Source organism: Dromaius novaehollandiae, chromosome 1 (genome assembly GCF_036370855.1).
Source record: "Dromaius novaehollandiae isolate bDroNov1 chromosome 1, bDroNov1.hap1, whole genome shotgun sequence".
Lineage (NCBI taxonomy): Eukaryota > Metazoa > Chordata > Aves > Casuariiformes > Dromaiidae > Dromaius > Dromaius novaehollandiae.
In genome coordinates this window covers 25,707,666-25,730,058 of record NC_088098.1, presented here as the reverse complement: position 1 = coordinate 25,730,058, position 22,393 = coordinate 25,707,666, and the positions used below count along the sequence as shown (strand labels likewise).

Below are 22,393 nucleotides of genomic sequence, written 5' to 3'. Positions count from 1 at the left end.
AAACAGACCGTCTATATGCATCTCTGACCATGTTGTGATCATGCCATGGTATGTTATAAAAGTGGTAGTGGATTGTCTTGCCCCATCTAAGGAATATTGCACCAGACATACTCCACTGTACTGCTCCACCAGGTCGGAAACTGCGCTTGGGAAAGCAATCTTGCAGCTCTTGTTCTCCTAGGATTTGGAGACACTGCTTGTATAGCATCTGGGTATGTTTCTAGAGTTATAAACAAAGTACATGGACAACTGCTCAAAAGAAATAAGTAAACTATGTTCTTAGAAGATGTGTGTCCTCTGTTCTCTTTTATTTCATGCATCCTAGGATCTGAGGATCAAAATAAAACTGAGAAAAGTAGACAGCAAAAAAATCGAGTATACCATCTAAGTATCACTAAGTAAAAAGTCTTTGAATGTGACTGCAAAAGGCACTTGTTCACTCTCAGTAGAATATGCCTGTAGACAACATGAAGAATTCTAATGCTAGGTCTAGTTGTACTTCTTTGTGCTACAATAACTTTATTTAAGATACAGTAAATTACATCTTGTAGCATCATATTCATATATCTCTAAGTTGCCTTTTGTTCAGAGAGACTGTGTGATCCCAGAATTACATCTGAGCATGATGGACATTTCAGTGCATAGTGAAGTATTTCTAGCATGGAGGCCATATTGGCAGCTGCAGATTTTGCCAATGTATTATTTGCTTTTGTAGTTACGGGTTTGTAATGATCCTCTAAAATGGAAAAATATTAGTCATAATCTAACAGCACATCCTATTTCAGAAATCTCTGTGTGCAAACATTTCTGATTTGTTTTGGGGTTCTCACGTTCGGTTTCATAATCAAGTTGATAAGAACACACTTTAGAAATCAATAAATTCAATATATGTTAATGTTACCAATCTGTAAATAGAGATAATTAGCCCGTTATTTGTACTAGCCATCTGAAGTTTTTACAGTTTCTGCAGCTAGAGGGTTTTTCCAGTCCATCTAAGCGGTGCGGAGAAAGCAGTGTGTCACAAAAGGCAGAGAAGCACAGGAACTGTAGAAAATGTATCTTCCACTTTTCCTTGATTCACAATTTTTAAGGTAAAATATATTTCAAAAAATTAGCATACTTCACTTTTATGGGAATGTTGAAATTGATATTTTAAGTTATTAGATGAAACTGCAGTACTAGACTTTTACCTCATAGAATAGCCAGAATCAGACAGACAATGCAAGTCACCTGTTGCTTTGTGATTCTCTCCACATCCAACGTGGGGGTGCACTAGCCACTCTATATTTAAACTTGCTTTGGAATTAACACTTAATACCAAATAAAATCCCTCTATTTTACACTTGAGCTATTGAAGGAGAAAAAAATAGAATTAACCATAATAGTTTTGGTCAGAGCTTATTGACTTTGGCAATGGAAAAGATTAAAAATATATTACACATTTTTTTTTTTTTTGCTGTGTGTCAATGAGCACTGCTTCAGTAGCTGTCTGGCACATGACAAAATAAAGTTGGATTTTTGAGCAAAAATTGGTGTGTTTGCTTCGGTATTTGTATAGACATTAAACACATTAGTATGTATTTTATATGAATTAGTTGGGTTAAGGATTAAATAGATCATATAGAGAGTTTGGCATCAGGGAAGTAATTTGTAGATTCATGATAAAAAGAAGTAGATAAGATGCAGAAAGAGCAAGAGTAAGTAAGGAATTCTTTGGTTAAGCTTCAGATAAACTTCCAAATATGAGAAGTTACCTGAGCAGATTTAAATGCTGCTGTAACTGCTCACTACTGAGGCCTTGTAAAAATAATGTAAAACCTACTGAACATAGCAAGATCTCTTTGGAGTCTCTGTCCTGCAATATCTGAGATGCCCTCAGAAGGCCGGCGAATACACCCTTCTGAACTGACCGCCAGAGGCCAGACGGCATTACCTGGGCCATGAGACACTCTGTCGGCGACTGAGTAGAGCCTGTCAAGTTCGCAGAGTTACTGAAAAGAAGAGTATTTCCTGTTCTCTGCAATGTAATAAGTTACTCTGTTTTTAATGGATGTCTTGAATACTTAGGAAGGCTCCTACAGAGTGTTTTGAATATTACAAACTCAAGGGCCGGATCTTGTTTACTTGTCTCAGATGAAGGGTTTTATTGCAATCAGTAGAGTCAATAGAGCTCGAAGCCACAGAAGCTGAAGTGATCCCCCTTATATGTTTCACTTTATAACACGTCTACTGAAAGGTATGCCCTGGGAGGGGGAATCACAGATATAAGATAATCCCAGTTGTGGAATCCGCAAATAAAGGAATTTCAGAAGTGCGCAGTTTTGGCTTTAAATCTTTTCTGCTGAAATCTTTGGAAATGTCAGTAGTCATGAGTAGCTGGGTTACATCAGTGCTGCACTCTGCTAGAAACCTCTTCGGTCTTGTAGTATTCCATGCAATGCTGTCTTACTCTATAGCTTTTAATGGTAACAACACATGATATTAATTTTTTTTTTTTTTTTTGCATTTCATTGAAAAGCTTCTATTGCTTAAAATCAAGGACAGTTTAAAGTTCCTACAGGCTGTATACAACTCCTGCAATACAAGGCCCGTCTGTGCCTTCTGGCAGGCATGTTTCCAAAGGTCGTTTTTACATTACAGTTACGGTCAACAGGATTGTATTTAAATAAATGCTTCATGACATCAATAACTCATGACTTTAATCTCTTTTGCTTTACATTTGACACCGACATATTAGTGCCTGGCTTTATCAGCATTTCAGCATTTGCACTTTGTTTATTCTTTCATTATCCCCATTCATTTTTCCTTCTTCTCCATCATCTGTCTTTCCTTCTTTTTTCCTATCTCTGTCTTTTATTTCTTAATCTCCAGCTGCTTGCCTTTTTCCAATTATCACTGCACAAGACTCAGAATAAGGGCGAATGGAAGAGCTGCTGCTGAGTAACATGTGAAGTACATCTGCTGTGGTGTGCCTTCCCATCTGTATGCTTAAATGTTGCTTTAAATACCAGCATACCTGATTTTTTTCATTTACTGTACCAGAAGTGTATCTGTTCTGTTCATGTGCTTGCATAGGCACATGTGCACCCAGAACTATTCCAAAGCAACAAGAGTCTTCGCCCAGCGACACGTGGCAGTAGCATGTTTGTCTGCCAGGACCCTTACCTGAGCTTTTGTAATTTTCTCCTTCCGCCAGGTACCTATCCTGGTATCCAGAGCTTACTCGTATTTTCCCCTTCTGCTTTTTGCAGTGCACTTCTCTGTTACCATTTCCCATGCTTACATCTCTTAGTTTATGACAGATAATTTTCTCATTTCTATTATGAAATTGTGAAAGTTGTAAGCAGAAATCTTTTCTTGTTTTTCTGAGAAGTTTTATTCCATGTTTGTATAGCTGTTTGGTACAGTGGGATTGAGATCAATTCTTTGTAGTGTAGTCTTTCATGTAGAGAACTGTTAACCCTTGTGACAGCGTTTGTCTTCTGTAGAAGAACAAGCAAGGAGCATGACTGTTTAGATTTTGTCATATTTTGACTTATTTTTAAAGATCTAGAAATTTTTAAAGGATTAGTAGTTGGGATGCTGCTACATACTTTGCAGTAGTATAGGGAAGAGTTTTGAAGCATGTTTTGGGAAGCAGATCTATAGCAGTAGAGGATTTTTAAATTAGGTAAAGTAAGAAACATCCATTACTGCTTTCTTAGTGTCCCACTTTCAGGGCCCCCAGTCTCCACATAGAATATATGCAGTCATTTTTCACTATCTTACTACATGCAAATATCCTTCAAGATACCAGTAAAATGTCCGATATTCTGATTCTGTAAAGGCAAACAGTAAATAATCTATAGTATTGTTTCCTTGCGGAGATACTTATTTGTGATTGAGGGGAAAAATCAACATGAACCCGGTGACATTTGTTTGTCTAGGTTTTTTGGGTTGAAGGGAGAAACACATCTTGGAGAGTAATTGCTCAGGTGGTTGAAGAGAGACAGCTCCCTTTTAACTCTGCTCTCATTAGTGAGTGCTGTTCTGACAAGTGTGATACACTACAGAGAATTTGAGGGTAGATGGGGATTGGCCCACTTGGCCTAAAAAGATATAAACTAAATAGTTAAAGCATATCGTTACCATAGCTACATTAATATTTTGATAGAATGATAAAAGCAAATAAACTAGTTTTCTGCAAGGAGAAGCCCTTTTTCGTGGCACAGTGAGATACAGAAACCTAAAGTTCAAGTCAAGATATTATGTAGTCGATTCTCCGTGGAATTTAAGTATAAGTTTTTGTGTGTTTCATATTCCTGATTTTGTAATGGAGAGTGCTTATTTTTTCAGGGTTAGAAACTATGTGTTTGCACTGCTGATTATGTATAAAAATACAAGCAGTTTAGGGATAGACCCTGTATGTTATCTGACTGTTTTTAATGAGTCCTAATGCGTCAGTGGAAAGATTTTCCTGCTGGGTCATTGGATCTGACTTATATTCCTGGCTGGAATTTCCTTGGGATGGTTTTCAATGAATTGTCATAAATTAAAATTAATTTGCACTGCAAGAGCCAAAGCAAATGATGTTACTGGCAAAAGTAATCACATCATGCATTTTTAAAGTGAAGTCCTTACCTGCAATGATTCTCTTACCATATGTATTTCAATCATCCCTTTTAAAAGAAAATATATGCTAATATTTTGCAAAGCAAAAATATGTAGCTTAGCTTATTAATATTTTACTGTATTTATTTTATATTGAGTTTGTACAGTGCCGTGAGGTGTTTGTATGACGGCCATTTTATTCATGTAAAATTGATTGATTGATTGAAGAAAGTCACAAGATGAGCATAAAAATAGAAAAATGCTTGCATCCAAGAAAATTTATTGCTTTTAAAGTATAAAAGCTGTTCATATTCCCATTATGTTTTGATTTGTATGTTTCAGATAGAAAATGTTTTGTCTTTCATGCATGAGTAGCGTGTGCATCTTACAGTGCAGGAGGTTGCTATGGGAGTTGTTTTACTTATTTCTTATGAACATTGATGCTGAAACGAGGATTTGTATAAATGGCTAAATTAACTTGTGCCCTTTCATTTTGTTCAAAACTTAATTTTTCTTTTAAATCTGTTAAATAGATTAATCTCATTCCAGAGCAGTTGCTTCTGTATGAACCAACAGGTTTTGTTATCTTCTGAAAATCAAAGATACGTGATTTGAGCACTCTTTTTGTGACTTCTACCATTTGTTTAAATTGCTGAGGTAAGAGGGTGTGTTGCTGTGTCAATACTGTATGGAAGGTAATTAAAAATAATTATAGAAGATATCGCCTCTGTTTTTACTGTGAGAATGACATACATTAACCTACTGAATGTTCAGAGCTAGACTGCAGTTGCGCAGTATTGACAGAGTTCCCAAAAGTTGCAGGCGATTGGTACGTGCATACAGTTTATTCTGAGATGACAAATTCAGATTTCCTCATGTGATTTAAGGTTCTTGTCCAGAAATCACACTAAACATTAGAAAAGTGTGGCTAAAACACAAGCAGGGTATTGTGGAACAATTATTTACTACAGCCAAGTAAAAAATTTTAAAAAGCATGTAATTACTTTTCTATTTGGCAACTTATAATCACTCATGCAAATTTTTCCTCCTAAAAGTTTGAATTACTATCTGCAAATTATTATATACTTGATTTTGTTACAGAATGATAGTAGGAGACCAGTAGGATTAGACTTATACTCGTGTATCTTTACTGCTGTTCTTATCCTTCTGCATAGCATGTAGCTGTTAATACAATATTAGTGACTGTTGTTACAGTTATAGTTAACATGAGCATCTTTGTTGCTAAAAAGTCTTTTCGAAGAATAGGGTAGATAAAAACTAATTCATGAATTTTTTTTCCTCTTAGCTGAAGGTCCTATTTTGTTAAACTGACAGTTGGACTTCCTTGAGATACACCTGTGTACCCAAGTCATGTAGAAAGACACATCTTTCAAGAAAGCAAAGGACATTTTATGAAAGATCCACAAGAAAATGATTTTAAAAGGATAACAGCTTACAGCATTTTTTTCTTCTTAATTGTTAATGAACCAGATCTTTGTGTTACAGTTATGATCCTTTGCCGATTAGTGATTTGAAAATATACCTGTTAGTTCACTTACACAATCATGTATACAGAGCTCACGCTTAATCCCTTTTATGAACGCTTGAAGTCTTGTATGCATCTAGCTGTTCTCTCAAAATCTCCTGAAGATTCATTCGGGAACATATTTGAAACACCTTGTATATCATCTACACTCACAGCATTGCATAGCTTACTTCTTTCTCGGTCACCTTTCGCTGTGCTCTAATCAGGGTTTTCTTTCAGCTGCTCTGCATCTTCTCGCACCAGGCACTGGCACCGTGAGACCCCCTCGTCCTCCTGCTCAGAGCACTCGCTTCCTGGACTTTTCATCTTTTCTCTGTAACAACGGTATGAGGATAAAAGACGGAAAAGTAGAAAAGATCAGGTTTCCATCATTACCCCTGGCCCTGTCATGTCATGGCATCACGATGTACAGAGATCAGTGGCTACCATTTTCATGCTTTTTTTGCTGTTGATAATCAAATGCAAATACAACAAAATAACAATACTGAGTTATTAAAGCCAAAAGTAACGTGAATAGAAATAGTTTAAAATAAAATCGGATGACCTCGATTCAACCTCTTAAAGAATACTTTTGCCTCTTTTTGAACACCTCTGAATTGTTAGTCTTTCCAAGCTTCATTATCATTTGGTTAGTTATTAGGATACTTCTTTTTGTAGTGGCCTGCTGCTCTGTTTGCCTGAATGCATAATTTCCAGGAAGTAGGTGTGGTGATTTTATGTGTATATGAAGTATATGATATATAAAAATAAACATAGCAGAGAGGTACTTTAGTTGGACTGGAGGCAGGTTTTTTCCTAATGCACCTTCGTAAGTGTATGATTTGCAGTGAGTACAGGCATCTTCTTCTAGAGGAAAAGCTTTACTATTAAGTTATGATTAATTTTAATTACAAAGAAATTTGATAAAAATTAAGGACGCATGAAGAACTTCAGATATAATTCATTAAGCCATATTTGCTGCATTTCCTTCCGCCATTTTTCCTTCCAACAAAATCTGTTCTTTTACCAGTGTGAAGTTAGAAATGCAGTTTTCATTTTGTAGAGCATTACCGGTCTTCAGAAAAAATCATTTTTTTTTCTCTTGGGAGGGTATTGAAGCAGAAGTTGTTACTTTTTTTTTTTTAATATAGATATCTATTCTGTGTTTCTCCTTGGCAGGTATGTAGCATTATGTGGACAGACTTCCACAAAATAGTTTATTTTCTCTATATAAAAAAGTCTTAGCTATCCCAAGAGAATTGCTGTTGTTATTTCTTTTTCTGTGAATAAATCTGTTTGTACAAGAGTGTGTATTTCGTATAATCTAGGGCATGCAAGAGTTATGCTCGCTGCAGAACTATTTATGTATTATAGTTAGGAATTGAAATTTTCCTCAAATTATTAAAACATAGTCCTGTTATATTAGCAATGTAATATAAAAATAGTATTACAAGGTTTGAGCTCTCTGGAAATTTTTTCATCATAATGGCTGCATTAAAGTAGCACATCAAACTTCAAATTTACCAACATAATGATAAGATAAACTAAAAAAAAAAAGTAACTCACTGAATGTCCATATGTTATTTTTAATAATTTTTAAGAATGTGCTGTAATGCATGTGCAGAAAGGGAGACAGTTAAGTATGTGTTAATGCAGCTTCTTCTAATTTCTGAGGACATCTGTATTTAACAATGCCACTCTTGTGCAGTAAGTTTTCTGTGGAATTTCTAAATCTATTTTAGGAAAAATTATAATTGAGCATTGTGTAGGACCTTAGGTATCACTGAATATTCCTGAACCCTGGGGATATAAAACGTATATAAAATGCAGCTTTTTATAATCTTTGACATTCTGTATTTTGATTAATGTGAAAAATATCTGTGTTAGATCTTTCATATAATCTTAAAAGTAAGAGATTAATCCACTTAAATGCAGCAGAAGAGGGGTTTTTTAAATGAATGTTGATATCCATGGTGCACTGTGACATAGGAATTGTTTCTTCCCCACTGAGGAACAATGATGTGTTTGGAGTAAAATGTAATTATAATTAATATGTGAGCTATATAACAGTCAAAAACAGGGAGAAGAAGATATATTCATTGATACAGAGTGGCAGCTTAAGTAGTCAACATTTAATTACTCAAACTGAAGTTTTAGCAGGACAGTAATACATTATCCCTCCAATTATGAAAAATATTATGAAAAGATATTAATTGATTGCTGAAGATTATAGTTTTAATATTTCTATCTGAAAGACTGTTTATGTGTTATTTTACAGAAAACTTAAAAAGTCCCCCCATATGTAATACTGCTACCATGCTATGCCTAAGTGATTTAGCACTCTGAACCTGTCACCCTGGTCAGCACTTGAACTTTCTGCAAGGTGAGCTCTGGCAAGTACATCTGTGAGGATATCACTGCCATATTGGATGAGGATATACTGAGGCATGGGACTTGAATACTGCAGCAAGCTTGCAAGGCCAGAAGGAGCAGCTCTGTTTGTGAGGAAGATAGATACTGTCAGCTTGTGTATATGAGGTTTCAAAACTCCGAAAAAGAGGATGCCACCCCTTTCAGGTACAGGGTAGCCTATACTGTACACAATGATTCCATATCAGTAGTAGGACTTTCTTACCCATCACCACTGAAAAGAGTTCATTACCTGTTGAAAAGAGGAAGGTGGCCTCTTGTCTTTCCACACCTGCTCTCTCCGAGTACAAGGGCATGTCATGGTCAGAGTGGGTGGCAGCACAATATCTGCTATGTGTGCTAAGCCACAGATCTCTTTCCTCCAGCAGTAACCAGCCACACCAGTATCCTGGCTGAGGTCAGCATTTAGTACTTCCTCCAGCAGTGCGGTGTGGTAGAAGCCACTTTCCGGTACTTACTGGGCAGTCCATTAATCTCTCTGCTGGGCTGCCTGGGAACAAGGCCTCTCCGTTTGATGATTGTTTCATTCATCAGTGACATAGGAGGAGCTGAACATCGGTGAATATGCTTTTGGGGTCATCTACTTTATAGGAGGAGAGGAGATCCCGTTGTAGGCCTGTGTCCACAAAGTGAAAGATGAGGAGTGAGGAGGGGAATGGATGTGGTTCGTGGGAATGGGCATGGCTATGGCAGAAGGAAGAGCTTGCAGCAGCTGGGGGCCTGAGAGTCCCTGAAAATGAGCCTTAAAAGTACCTCTTCCTCTTGGCTGGCTCCAACCATTTGTAGTTATTAGTGCCTTTTGGCCTCCAGGAAGCCACTGATTTCTATCTTGCGTATTGACTTTTTTTTAAAATGCTTTTAACCTTTCTCATGCAAGAAACACTCCATGCATTATACTAGAGACAGTGATGAGACATATTTTAGCATGTGAGTGGGCAGCTCACAGTTGGATTTGAGGCTCAAACTAACCTAACAGTACCAAAAAGAATGACCTGGGTCTGGTAGCTTCGTTTGTTAACCCTTACACTCCTCCATGCCATTCCCGAGTGTTAGACCTTTTTGATATCACTGTCAATCATCTCTTTTCCAGCTTGTAGAGGCTACATAGCTGTTCCGTGCATGGAACCAATCTGTACTTTTGATTATTCCTTCTGTTTTTCTCTGAGTCTTTTCTAGGTCTACTATATCCTTTTTGGGTTAGGGAGGGAAAGAGAGAAAGAGGTATATGTCATACTCTGGAAGCTGTTGCGGCTGAATTTATACCGTGGCATAATGATGGTTTCCTTATGTTTTTTACTCCTTTCTTAGCACTTCCTACTGTACAGTCTGACTGGTACTGAGAACTGAGCTGACATTTTCACAGGATGTTCATTTGTAACTGCAAATTCTCATTTCTAAGTAGAAGTTCAAAGCCCATCATTCTGTGGTTAGCATTGTTTCTTCTCGGTAGACATACATCAGTTTATACTTCTCCGCATTAAGTATTATCAGCTATTTATCACTCCACATTCAGTATTATGATGTCCTTCTCCAGTTGTTCACAGTCAGCCCTTCTCTTTACTTCCTTCAGTAATTTAGTGTTACAGAAAATGTTGTAACATGACTCACTCCCCCTTCCAGACCATTTTTGAAAATGTTGAACAGCATAGGCCTTGTTACAGGTGCTTTGGGCCTCCATTGCGGATCTCCCTCTGCAAAGTACTATAAACTTTTATTCTTAATATTGTATTTTTTGACCAATTATTTTAAGCAAGTCAAGGATCTCCTCTTTTATCCTCTGCAGCTTAGTTTCTTTAAGAAGGGTAAGAGGGCTCATTAAGTGATTTCTGGAAATACATGACTTATCAACTGGATCTCTCTTGTCTGTGTTCTCAGTGATTTCTCCAAAAAGCCATAATCGTATGGTACATGCCTTTCCTTTTCATACTGGAATGTTGACTGTTCCTTGACATGTCATATATATTTATGACATACATGTATTGTTTATTGTAGTCTCTGCTAAGTTGCCTGATATAGACTTCATGTGTACTGATCTGCAGTTTTCTGTATCTCCTTTAGAATTTTTTAAATATATTTTGTATTCACCACCTTCCTTCAATAGTAGGATAATTTCAAGCGAGCGTTTGCCCACTGTCATTAGAAGTTCAGCTATTTCATACTCAAATTCTTCTAGAAGTCTTGCTGGAATACACTCCAGTGTAGAGACATGTTAGAGCTGGGTTTGCCTATCTGTTCTACTCTTCCCTAAGGGTACTTCAGTTTGAGACAGGTCATCTGATGCATTACCACCGGCTGCCCTGCTCCCTGGCGGTGAGGCCCAGCCCTGCCACCACCAGCAGCCACCACTGCCGGCCTCCAGCCCCAGGGAGCCCCCAGTCCCTGCAGTGCCCTGAAACCTCATTGTGTTTTCCTGTTTAAGCCTGTCAGAGGTTACGATCCTTTGTTTTCCTTATTTGGACACAACTTCAACTTTTAGAAGGATGCCTTTTTCTTTCTAATAATCTCCTTTATGCTGTTTGTTCATGACAGCTTTCTTCTGAACTTTCTCAAGTCTTTTTTTTGATAGGTGGTATGCATTTTTTCTAAACTTGCAAAAAGATGTCTTTAATGAGTCTCCATGCCACCTGTAAAGGTATGAGTCTTCTAGCCGTCCCTTTTTTCTGCGTTTTAACAAGCTTACCCATTTCTATTCAGTGACCTTTGAAATACAGTGTGAGTTTTTTTTTGGCTCTCGTTGCTCCTTCAAGAACATAGATTCCCATCTACATCAAAGTAGTTATTGGCTGTGGCTAGAAATCTGCTTTGTGTAAAAATTTACTATGTGTCACTCTGATGTGACATGTACTCAAACTAGGCAGGTGGAAATATCTAATGGCTGTGATATTTATCTGCCATACTTGTAGAAACATGTTTTGATGTTAGGAAGGCACTCTGTTTCTTGGGTGTCCTTAGGGATCTGTCCAGAACATGGCTTATGTTTATGTGCTCTGTCATTCTAAATGTTTTCTTCTTTGGTCATGGATGAAGGAGTGTCCCTGGGTTGTTTAATCTGAATGGACTGTGTCAAAATCCAGATGATCTAATAATCAAGAACAGCCAGTCTCTAATCTTTGAGAAGGAAGTGTATCTATCTGTGAGCTGACCCAGTAACCTAAGGTGGTCTATATGAAAATATAGTCTAGCTGAAGACTTGAGTGATTGTGAATTCACTTCTATAAGGAGGGCTGCCCTATATGTAAAAGTTATCTATCTGCAGTAGGACCTAGCTCCTAGTAGGGAACTAAGAAAAGGATGCCTGAGATATGTGAACAGCATCCTCTAGAGAGGCCACTTCAGTCACCAGAAGGGGCACTGAGGAGGAACAGCCCATCGGTGAGCAGCACTCTTTTTGTCTTGCCAGGAGACACTGCAACAGAAACCATACCCAGTGTTGGTGTTAGGGTGAGGACCTCTGTGAGTGTCTGATCCTCGTGCAGACCCTGAGATTGCAGCGATTCTCTGCGCCTAACCGTGGTGGTCATACCAGTTTTGAATCCACCTCATAAACAGTGTAAGCAGTCCCTGAGCTGCCAAACCTAAGGCTGGGATAACTCCATGGAAGTGCAGTATTGGTTAGGGAGTGACTTGCTGTTCAGCTGCTGTGGGGAATACCTTTTTAGCAGATGCTGTAAACAGCAGGGAATGGAAACTGCAGCAATTAGCAGGACAATTGTTTGTCTTTATTTTCATGGTAGTTTTTTGGAAGGAATTTTTTGTTGTGGTGGTGAGTTTTCTTTGGACCATTTTGTGTTTTTTCCACTTCATTTTTTGTCAGTTTGTTTGGATTATTTATCTTTTTGTTTTGTTTTGTTTTCCCTTTGTTCTTTGGCATCGGGGAGGGTCTTGTTTTTTGGCAATTTGTGGCAGTTTTTATGCATTTTGCTTAATTAGGCAGGTTTCTTTCTGCATTTTTGCATTTGATCTTAGCTGTTTTTTTTTTCTTTTTAATTTTCCCTGGAACTTATTTAATTATATTTTTTGGTAGGTAAGTTTTAAATCTGTTTTTTAGACAGCGTTTTTTGGGGTGGGGAAGAAACTGGAGGAGCTAGAGTTCTGCATGCAGACACAGAATTATGGTATCGTTGGAACAACTGCTAAGTGGCAGGAGGACTCAAGTGATGAGAGCTCTGTGATGGATGGATGCAAGCTCTTCTGAAAAGACAGGCAGAGAAGAGGAGCGGGTTTCCCTTTACATGAAGGAGGAGCTTGAATGTGTGAAGCTCCTCTGTGGAAGAGGAGACAGGCTGGGTGAGGGCTTGAGGGTCAGGGTCAGAGGAGAGCCCTCTGAGGGTGACACTGTGGTGAGAGTTTGCTACAGACCACCGAATCGGGGAGGAACTGAGCAGTTTTCTTTAAGCAACTTGAGAAAGATCACAGACCCTGGTTCCTGTGGAGGACTTTATTCTCCCTGACATTCACTGAAAGGGCAACACAGTGGGACACAAGAAATACAGGATTTTTTTGGAGTGTATCAGAGACCATTTCTTACCACAGATGCTAGGTGGCTCAACCAGGCATGATGCCCTCCTGGATCTGATACTTACGAACTGGTTGGGAATGTTATAATTAATGGCAGCCTTGGTGTAGTGATCATGAAACAGTGGAGTTCATGATCCTGAGAGCAAGGACAAAGGCACGTGTCAGAGTACATACTCTGCTTTCAGGAGAGCAAACTTTGTCTTATTCAAGGAACTGATAGGTGGATCCTGTGGGAGACAACTCTGAAGGGCAAAGAAGTTCAAGAGAGCTGGCAGAAGGAAGTGCAAGAATAGTCCATCTTGATACACAGGAAAATGAATATTTGTATCAGGAGGCAGGCTTGGCTAAACAGGGAACTCATGACTGAGCTCTGAAGCCAAAAGGACAGATGGGGTGCATCTGAGGGTGCTGAGAGAGCTGGCTGATATCATTGTGAGGCCACTTTCTATTGTCTTTGAAAAACTGTGAAGATTAAGGGGGGTCTCTGATGTGTGGAGAAAAGCAAATGCTGCGTACATTTTCAAAAAGGACAGTCTGAGGAATAACAGTCCAGTTATCCTGACTTTGGTTCTTGGGAAAATCATGGAACCCATCCTCTTGGAAAGCACATTTCTGGTGATTGGGAATAGCCAGCTTGGATTTACCAAGGGTAAAACATGCTTGACCAATCCGATTGCCTTCTATAATGAAATCATTAGATCTGGGGATGAGGGTGAAGCAGTGTATATTACCTGCCTTGACTTTAGCAAGGCTTTTGACAAAGTGTCTCCCATAGCATCTTTGTATGCAAGCTGGGATGTTGCAGGCTACATCGGTGTCCTGCTGGGGGTGAGTGTGAAAAACTGGCTGGAACATTGAGCTCAAAAAATAGTGGTTAACAATTTGCACTGGGCGGGAAAGCAAGGTGGGGCTGGTCCTGGTAGAGTCTCTTCTCAAATCTGTCCTGTTTAATATCTTCACCAATGACCTGATGGAGAAGTGTCAGCCCCCTCATCAGTTTTGGGGATGTCACCAGACTGGATGGTGCAGTCAATATGCTTGAGGGCAAGGATGCAATTCAAAGGGACCTTGACAAGCTGGAGGAGTGAGCTGAACTGAACCTCATGAAACTCAATAAGGAAGAATGCACCTGAGACAGACTCACCTCCTACAGCAGTGCAGGCTGGGCAGCAGCTCTGCTGAAAGGCTGAACGTGAGCCAGCAGCCTGTCCTCGCAGTGATGGAGGCTGGCAGAGCATCTGGGGCTGTATCAACAGGAGCATAGCCAGTGGATTGAGGGAAGTCATCCCTCTTTACTCAGCATTCATTAGGTACCACATCTAGTTTTGTCCCCCCAGTACAGGGAGGATATTGATAAAGTGGGGTGAGTTCAGCAGAAGGCCGCCAAGCTGGTGGTGGCTGGGGCACCTGTCCTGTGAGGAGGGGCTGAGGCAAAGGGGCTCCTCCTGGCTGGAGAGGTGGCTTTGGGAGGCCTTAGCAACAGCCTGCCGGTGCTATGGGGGGACAAATGGGAAGATGAACCCTGTTTGTTCTCTGAGGTGCGTAGCAGGAGAACAAGAGGCAGTGGTTGTAAATTGAAACACGGGAGGTTCTGACTCAAAGTAAAGGACAAGTAAGTCACAGAGAGGATAGTTGTGCAGCAGAACACATTGCCCAGAGAATCCAGGTGGTGGAATCTGCTTCCTTCAAAGTTTTGAAGGTGTGTCCGGCTAGAGTCCTAAACAACCCGCTCTGAATTCACACCCTGCTCTGAGCAAGATTTAGACAATCTCCTGGTCCCTCCTAGTGTGAATGGTGATATGGTGCATACATCATGGCAGAAGGGAGCAGCTGTTCTTTGACTTTATGCCTTGCTGATTTATAAATAGGTACATATATTTCTCCTTAAAAGAACAGTCTAGATATGTAACATATGATCACCGTCTGCATACTCTTATAACCTAATACCTTGTAATGATTTTACTACTACATCCTCTTCTGATAATATTCCTGAATCCCTTCTAATCATTTCACCTGAGAAAATGAGAGAAAAAACCTGAAATCATGGAAAGAATTCACAGAATTGCAATGTTGTTGTGTTTGTGGTAAAAGTATACTAGTACTGTATGTCAAACTAGCTGGGACTAATTTATTATTTCTATTTTTGTTTAGATTCTTATCCCCCAATTACCGTCCGTAGGTTGCTGCAGTTTGATATGAGAAGCATAAAAAAATTAAACAACAAGTAGGAAGTGGTGGTTCTTTGAGCTGTCTCACAACAAATTACATGCTTTTAGAAGACAGACAGACATGCCTGAAGATAAAGTAAGGCATGGTATGTGCACATGTTGGATAAATTGTTCAGAAATCTCCATGAATATGATATTGCTTGTGCATACTTAAAAGATTAGTGTCAACATGGGTTATCTATCATGTAACTACAAGTCAAGCAAGTTAGACCTGCCTCAGGGCTGGTTTAGCCTGTACACCCAACTATTTAGACAATGCTGTTGTGGAGGTTTTGGAAGGAAGGACTGGAGAGGAGTGACTTTTTTGTTGCTCCAGGCTTCCCATTTATTTGTACTGTCTCAATATTCTACAGTGTGCCTTGGTAAGTACAGGTAATGAGTGTCCTATTAATCTTTTGGAGAACTAAGATCTAAATGGGAGAAGAAAAGCCCAAACCCCCCAAACCCAATGAACAGTTATATATAGCCTGCATATCAGTTACACAGTGGATGAGACATATCAGAAGTAGATGATGTATTTAGTTCATGTCATCATTTTTTTCCTCTCACTAGGCAATTCCCAAGACATTAAATACTAGATTTTTAATCTTTTTCTATAGATTGTATTATTTTTCTTGACCTAATTCTTTGCATAGTTGCATATTCTCATGATTAGTTGAATAGATATTTTGATTAGAGAATTAATTCTGTTTCTTGAAAATTTGAAATTATTTTTGTTGTATAGAATATAACATCTGATATTTTTAAGCACATAGCATTTGTTAAAAATTTGGGAAAGGTGTAGCTGGGAAAGGTTGACAGCTCAAGCAGAAGTATTCGGGAATTTATTGTTTAATCTGTGCCACAGGTAAAAAGTGATTGTCCACCCCCGCTCTGTGCTTCTTTTTGGACCCTGGCATAATAAAATACAGCCTTAATTTGTGCAAGTAGTAACATAGAGTAGGAAGTAAAAATTGGCTAGTGAGATCACAGTAGTATGAAGGTCTTTTCATAGGCTCATTTAACTTTGGCATGATTATAAAGCATAACTACTAATTTATTTTGCATGTTCTTGTTAATTATAATGGCATCCAGTAGTGCTGATCTAGTTATGAGCTTCTCAGTATTTCCCTGTTGCAAAATTGTACAGCCCAATACTGGGATTCAGGAAGAAAAGGAGTATTTTCTTTTCCTTTTCTGTACTTGCAGTCCTGTAAGTTAGGTAATGCTTTTTAAAAGTGTATACTTGTTGTAGAGTAGATTCACATCTTTAAGTAGTTTGAATACAACTAAAAGTACATAGTCTGAGTATTAAGTACCTTTGTAAGCATCTTTATGGCTTCAGAAGATATACATCACATATTGCGGGCTGAGGATATATTTTTAAATAAAATTCAGGTAGTCCAATTGACGTAATTTAATTTAGGACTTGCTCAGAAGTCATAATAATATAAATTAGGACTTATCTTTTGTTTTTAATTGCATGGGAGGGCTGTACATTGAAAAAGTGGAAGCCATGGATACCGGTGAACATACATTCCATTAAATTAATAGTGTCTTCAGCAAGCAAATCTCGCTGCATTGAAACCAGCTATGTCTTTGGCCCGATTACTCCAAATTAACAAGCATATTTAAATATACCTTATATAGAGGCCCTCCAGCCATGTTCTAAAATATTTCAGAACACATCTGTAAATAGTGGTTCATTGGAATATTTTATACAAATACCCACTTAAAGGAGTAATGCAGAATTTGAACCACTTTTACTTTAGAAAAAATGTGAAAAAGCAGACCTGAGGTGAAATAGAAGCACATCAGAATGGCTGTTGATCTGTCAAATAGCAGAACTACTTAAGAGCTTTAGTGCGCTCCCATGAGTTTAGTTACATTTGTAATGATATCAAAGGCCACTAGCAAGCCAAGATAATGAATATGAGCATGTAGTTTCAAACCAAAATGTTGTCGTGGAGGTAGTGTTCAAACATATAACAGATAAACTTTTTCTAATGATTTATGATCTGAATTTTGAATGAAGTAAAAGGTGAATGCAACAAATACATGAATGCGCTAAAGGGAGTTGTTTGCAGCATGTGGGTATTGTCTTTGTTTATTTAAATTAAGATTCAAAGGAATGTCTTCATTTGGGAGTGAATTTGGCTTTCATTCTGAATTACATTATTTTGATACTTTAGTCATTTCTGAAACAACCATGGCAGTTCACATAAATAAGAGCCACATCCTGTTAGTTTTGCTCATAATGAATAATGCTTTACAACATTAAAAAATCTAGTGCATAATATCATATGACAAAATGCTACCCAAACTGCATAACAGTCTCAGTGGTCAAAAAGGGTCTCTTATCTGAAACAAATTGTGGCGAATCTGTGCCCCCGTGCTTCAGTGGCTGATGGATACATATAATTGTTACCCATTTTATCTTCTCTTAGAATTCTTCTAAATCTACATTTCAAATGAAAAACTACATTTCAAATTAATTCAGTCATCTACCCAGGAGGTTTTGCTTTCCCAGTTTTGCTTTCCCAGATATTACATAAGGTTTTGGTATTTGTTTGTTTGACTCAGATTTTAGGCACTTGAATGAGAAGTCAGAGATGAATGGCGTGTAGTGATGTTCAGTTCCATTGTATTTTACTGCCAGCTTGATTGGAGTGTTTCTGTGTGGGTAGATAATGTGGCATCCAGCTGCTAAAATGTCTTTATAAGCACTGTCAATATTGGGTAGGTAAACAATGACATTAAGGATATAAGTGTCACGTATGAGGGGATAGAATGTGCTGGCTCAGTTGGAGGGAGGGTGGAGACTTAGTTGTTAAACTGAAATAACTAGGATGATCCAAGTCCATGTTTTAAACAAAAACTAAAACAATGTTTATAAAAAAAAGTAAAATATTATTTTTAAGGTAAAACTTCATCAGGTAAAACTGTAGTGGAGTGTAGTATAAATGAAGTGTAGGTTAAAAGATGTATTTATAAAGGTCAAGGTATGCACTGGCAAAAAAGAAAGTTGATAGTGAGGCCTGCCACCTATCTGTGGGGTGTACATCTGTCACATATACTATGTGTTTGTCTGTCTACTTTAAATATTTGCTGACTTTTGAAAAATTCTAGAAATCCTGGTAATCAAAACCACAGAAGACAAAATTTTAATAATCAAGACTAGGTAGTATCTTTATTTTCATATTAAGTTTTACTAGTAAATGAGTCATTATGGTAAAATGTTATCCTCAAACAACTTTCTTCTTCTGCAGAAGGCTGTTTCTCACCAAAATGTTTCATGTTTTTTATGGAAGACTTCATATTTTGTAACTATCATGTATGGGCTTTCTTTCTGAGCTGAAACAAAATGTGATGTTAATAAGATCCAAGCTAAGAAAACTGATTGTTTGAAAAATTTTTGGAATAAAGGAGTATGGGGAAAAAAAGAGAAAGAGATGACTGAGGCTTGCATATTAACGTCTGTCAGCAGACAACAAATATTGGTGAAAAAATAGCTGTAAGCTGTATTTCTCTCTAGGCTTTAGGGACACAAGGCCCTAGAAAATATAAAGAGATAGCAGCACATGCCTTCTCTTAATAGGAGAGCAAGGAGGATGTTTCTCAATTGCTTGGAGATTTCCATTCTGGATCCAGGGCAATCACATAGCCATCAAACAAAGTTTTATAACGCATTTTATTTTTCAACAACTTTTAAGAACTGTCACCCATCTTCACCTCCTCAAATTTGACTTAGGATTCTTACCAGTTTTTAACATTTTCTTCTTTCCCTTTGTACTAAAAGCTCGTAAGATTTCCTTCTCTTTTCCCAGTACGGTCCTACTGTGCAAGGGTTTCACGCAGTGTTTATTCCTCCAGCCTGTTGTTCTTTGCTCTTCCTTCTTCACTTGCTCTACTACAGAGGCTGCCAGGTAGCTTGCCGTTTTCTAGGAACTTCGACCTTTCCAGCAGGTTTTGTTGTATTCTACAAACAGAGGAAGAAGTTAGAACTGGAACTCTTTTAAATGTCCAAACATCTTATAACAAAGTGTGTATTAATAATGCGTGTTGGAACACAGAGCTTTTTTTAACAGTGGGAAAGCAGTGTATTCTATATGAAATTCTATGTTCATTTTACTCTTCAGTCTGCTTCTGCCTGACCTTGTCAGCAAGGGAGAACTGCCAAGAGAAGCCATCCAGAGGCTGGTAGGATCAACTTCAGAAGTAGCAGAGTTTCAGGCATTAAGGCTATGTCTATATTAGTAAATTAGACAGTGCGTGGAAGTGTTTCTAGGTCCCTGCCCCATTTTTGGTTTGTGCATTCGCCCCTAAATTCCCTGACACAGTTGAGGTATTGGAGCAGTCCTTCGAGCATTCCCATCAGGCAGTTGCCTTGCAGCCACTCTCGGAGGCGATGCGTGTGTGCTAGCATAGATGTGGGCTGATCCATGCCAGCTGACTTCAGCCATCAGAGATGTTCTCAGGCATTGCTTAATTCGGTATTACGGATGTAGTCTAAATAAACTTTCTCCTGATCTGCACGGTTTCTCTCCTCTGCCTTGTCCAGCCCTCTGCCTTCTCCCTTGCAGTCTCAACTACACAGCTGATCTTTTTCTTCTTACCTGTCCTTTCATCCTCCCTAATAATGTATTTAGGTTTAAATTTAGCTGCTCCGCTATGTCTCAGATTCCCTTCCAACCAAAAGAAATCCAGCTAATAAAAATCATAGATAATGTGGTAAAATTATACTTTTTACTCTGATCAAGGAAGTTGTATCTCTTCCCAGCACTCATTGGCAGTGATTTTGTGTACAATCCTCTGTCTGGAACAAACCACTTCAGTGAAGCCTCCTCCCTCTTGTTTGCCTTTGGGTACTTTTATAGTAAAACCAGAATAACAAAAATAGAACTAGATCTTGAGAGGTACCTTATTTGTCCCTTTACTCCAAGGCAGAAACTTGATGAACAATTGTTTTTCCTTTGTGGACTACAGTGAAATCACTCTTTAAGCTCACTACTCTTTAGGAGAATCTTTCTTTTTAAACTTGTTCTGTGTTTTACCCAAAATGCTTATGTGAAAATTGTTAGAGAAATTATAAACAATTGTAACACCTCCATTTTTTCTGTCAGAATAATTACTATCCAGCTTATGCACATCTGGAATGAAATACAGCATATGATAAAGCTAAATTCTAGTTTGCTGTGATTAAATGGTGTCCAAATAGCTGTAAACATTTTTCATTGTCTTGTCAGGATGGTGATACTAGAATTGATTTTGGACATCACTCCAGTTCAAGGTTGAAGTTAAAAGGTCTTTTTGAGGCTGAGAGGCAGCAGGTGAGTACTGATCAATCATTACAAATCTTTGAATATTATTGTTTGTGGCTTTCTCTGGCCTTGTTCTTGTTTACCAATCCATGTTCACATAGCTCTCCTCTACCTGCTCTGATTCACTGAGATGTATGACTGCTTGAACTAGATAGCAGAGAACATTTAATTCCTCTTCTCTTTCCCCAGCTTTTTCAGGCCCTGCCAAAAAACCCAAGTGAGAACATTGATCTCTCACCAAGGTCTTTGGAACCTTGGAGATTACAATGTACTAAAGAAAATTTTAGTAGAACAAGTCAAATTTTAGCTCTAATCGACAAGAGTATTCCGTTTTCAGAAGTTCGTTAGCAAAATAATATCATAGCTTTTTCTAGAAGAAACTGAAAATAACAAAATTATTATTTAAGATTTCTTTTATACTCAGGTACAAGATACAGTATTTTCTAGTGGATGATTGCCTGCCTGTTGCATTTGCTCTGAGTCTTTCTAATACTTTTGGAATTTGATGGTTGGCTTTTGCTTTAAAAGGAGTTCAGTACAGTTAGTAGTAAGAAAATCGTACACTGATCACTGAAAATAGCTAGATTTTTGTTCCTTAAGTTGCTTATGCTTGAGCCTTGAGTGGCTAAAGTTAAGTTTCGCTGTATAGCTTCATTACAGCAACTGCATTAAGAGTATTATAATTAAGCTAATTTGGTTAGAAAATTCTTTTAGATTATATTTATAAAACTATTTTTTAATATATTAAAATTTTAAAAGACCAGATAAGCTAGTAATGAATCCGTGAGTCTGGGTATCCCTGGTTTGTTGAAACAGGAACAGTCTCTATTCCACTGGGAACCAGGAATATTCCATGATGTTAAGGACCATGAGTTCAAATCTTGTTTGAACTACTGTGTGTGTTATCAGTTTGAACCTCCCTGTAAAGAAACACTTAGTGGATAAAGTACTGCCTTGGGAGTTGGCATGACTGCACTAAATACCTTGCCTTGCTCCAGACTTTCACAGCTACCTTGAGCAAATCATATAAGACTATATATCAAGTTTTTTACCTTAGAGGGATCTGGAAAAAGACATTCTGAAGGAATTAGTGGAAGATGAGAGCTCAGGAAGCCACTCACATTTATGTCAGATTTCTCCATACTTGGTATTACGACAAAGAATTAATTTACTTGTTAAGTATTTTTATTGTTCAAATGTTGATTTTAGCACACTGGTAGGAAAACACCTTGTGAATATCTTCAGCATTTTTCAAATTCAAAATTTTAGGCAATGTTTTCATGTATAAGTTTCACAGTATGTTCAACTGGTGTCTGATAATTAATTTTACAGGTGCTTATCTCAACAAGGTAAAACAAACTAACTCACTGTAATAGGAACCAGGCCCAAATGCTTTTATGTATACTACTGTTTCTGAAGTACAGGTGTACCTTTTTACAGTATGCTGCATGCAGCAGCTGTTAGGGTATTCTGAAATAATCAAATATAGCTATATTGTCCATAATATAGCCATAGTCATGGACTGATGGCTTAGAGGGCAGGAAAAGGGAGTAGCTTCAACAGGAGTTAAAAATGGTGTGAGTCATTAGTGCTGAAACAATGTTTATAATGAGTTTTCCAAAACTGTACCCTCCAGGATGAAGCACAAGCCTTTTTAACCTAATTCAAAGGACAAGACACTCCTGATACGTGCTTTCCTGTAGCTATCCTTAACCGCTGGATAAGAAGAAAGGAAAATACCTTTCTTCCAGTTTAACTTGATGTTACTGATTCAGGAAAGCCTTTTCCAAGGACTTAAGGCA

General features: G+C 38.1%; 1 protein-coding gene across 8 annotated transcripts in view; it reads left to right on the top strand.

The window, feature by feature from the left end:
- FOXP2 (forkhead box P2) overlaps nucleotides 1-22,393 on the top strand; it is a 442,171-nt gene that overhangs the window by 117,462 nt on the left and 302,316 nt on the right. For 7 of the 8 annotated variants that reach the window (XM_064507618.1, XM_064507614.1, XM_064507609.1 and 4 more), the window contains one exon: nucleotides 20,517-20,600. The exons of the other annotated variant lie outside the window; for it this stretch is intronic. The gene's annotated coding sequence lies outside the window, so the exon portion shown is untranslated. The remainder of the gene's footprint in view (nucleotides 1-20,516; nucleotides 20,601-22,393) is intronic. 8 annotated transcript variants of the gene reach the window in all.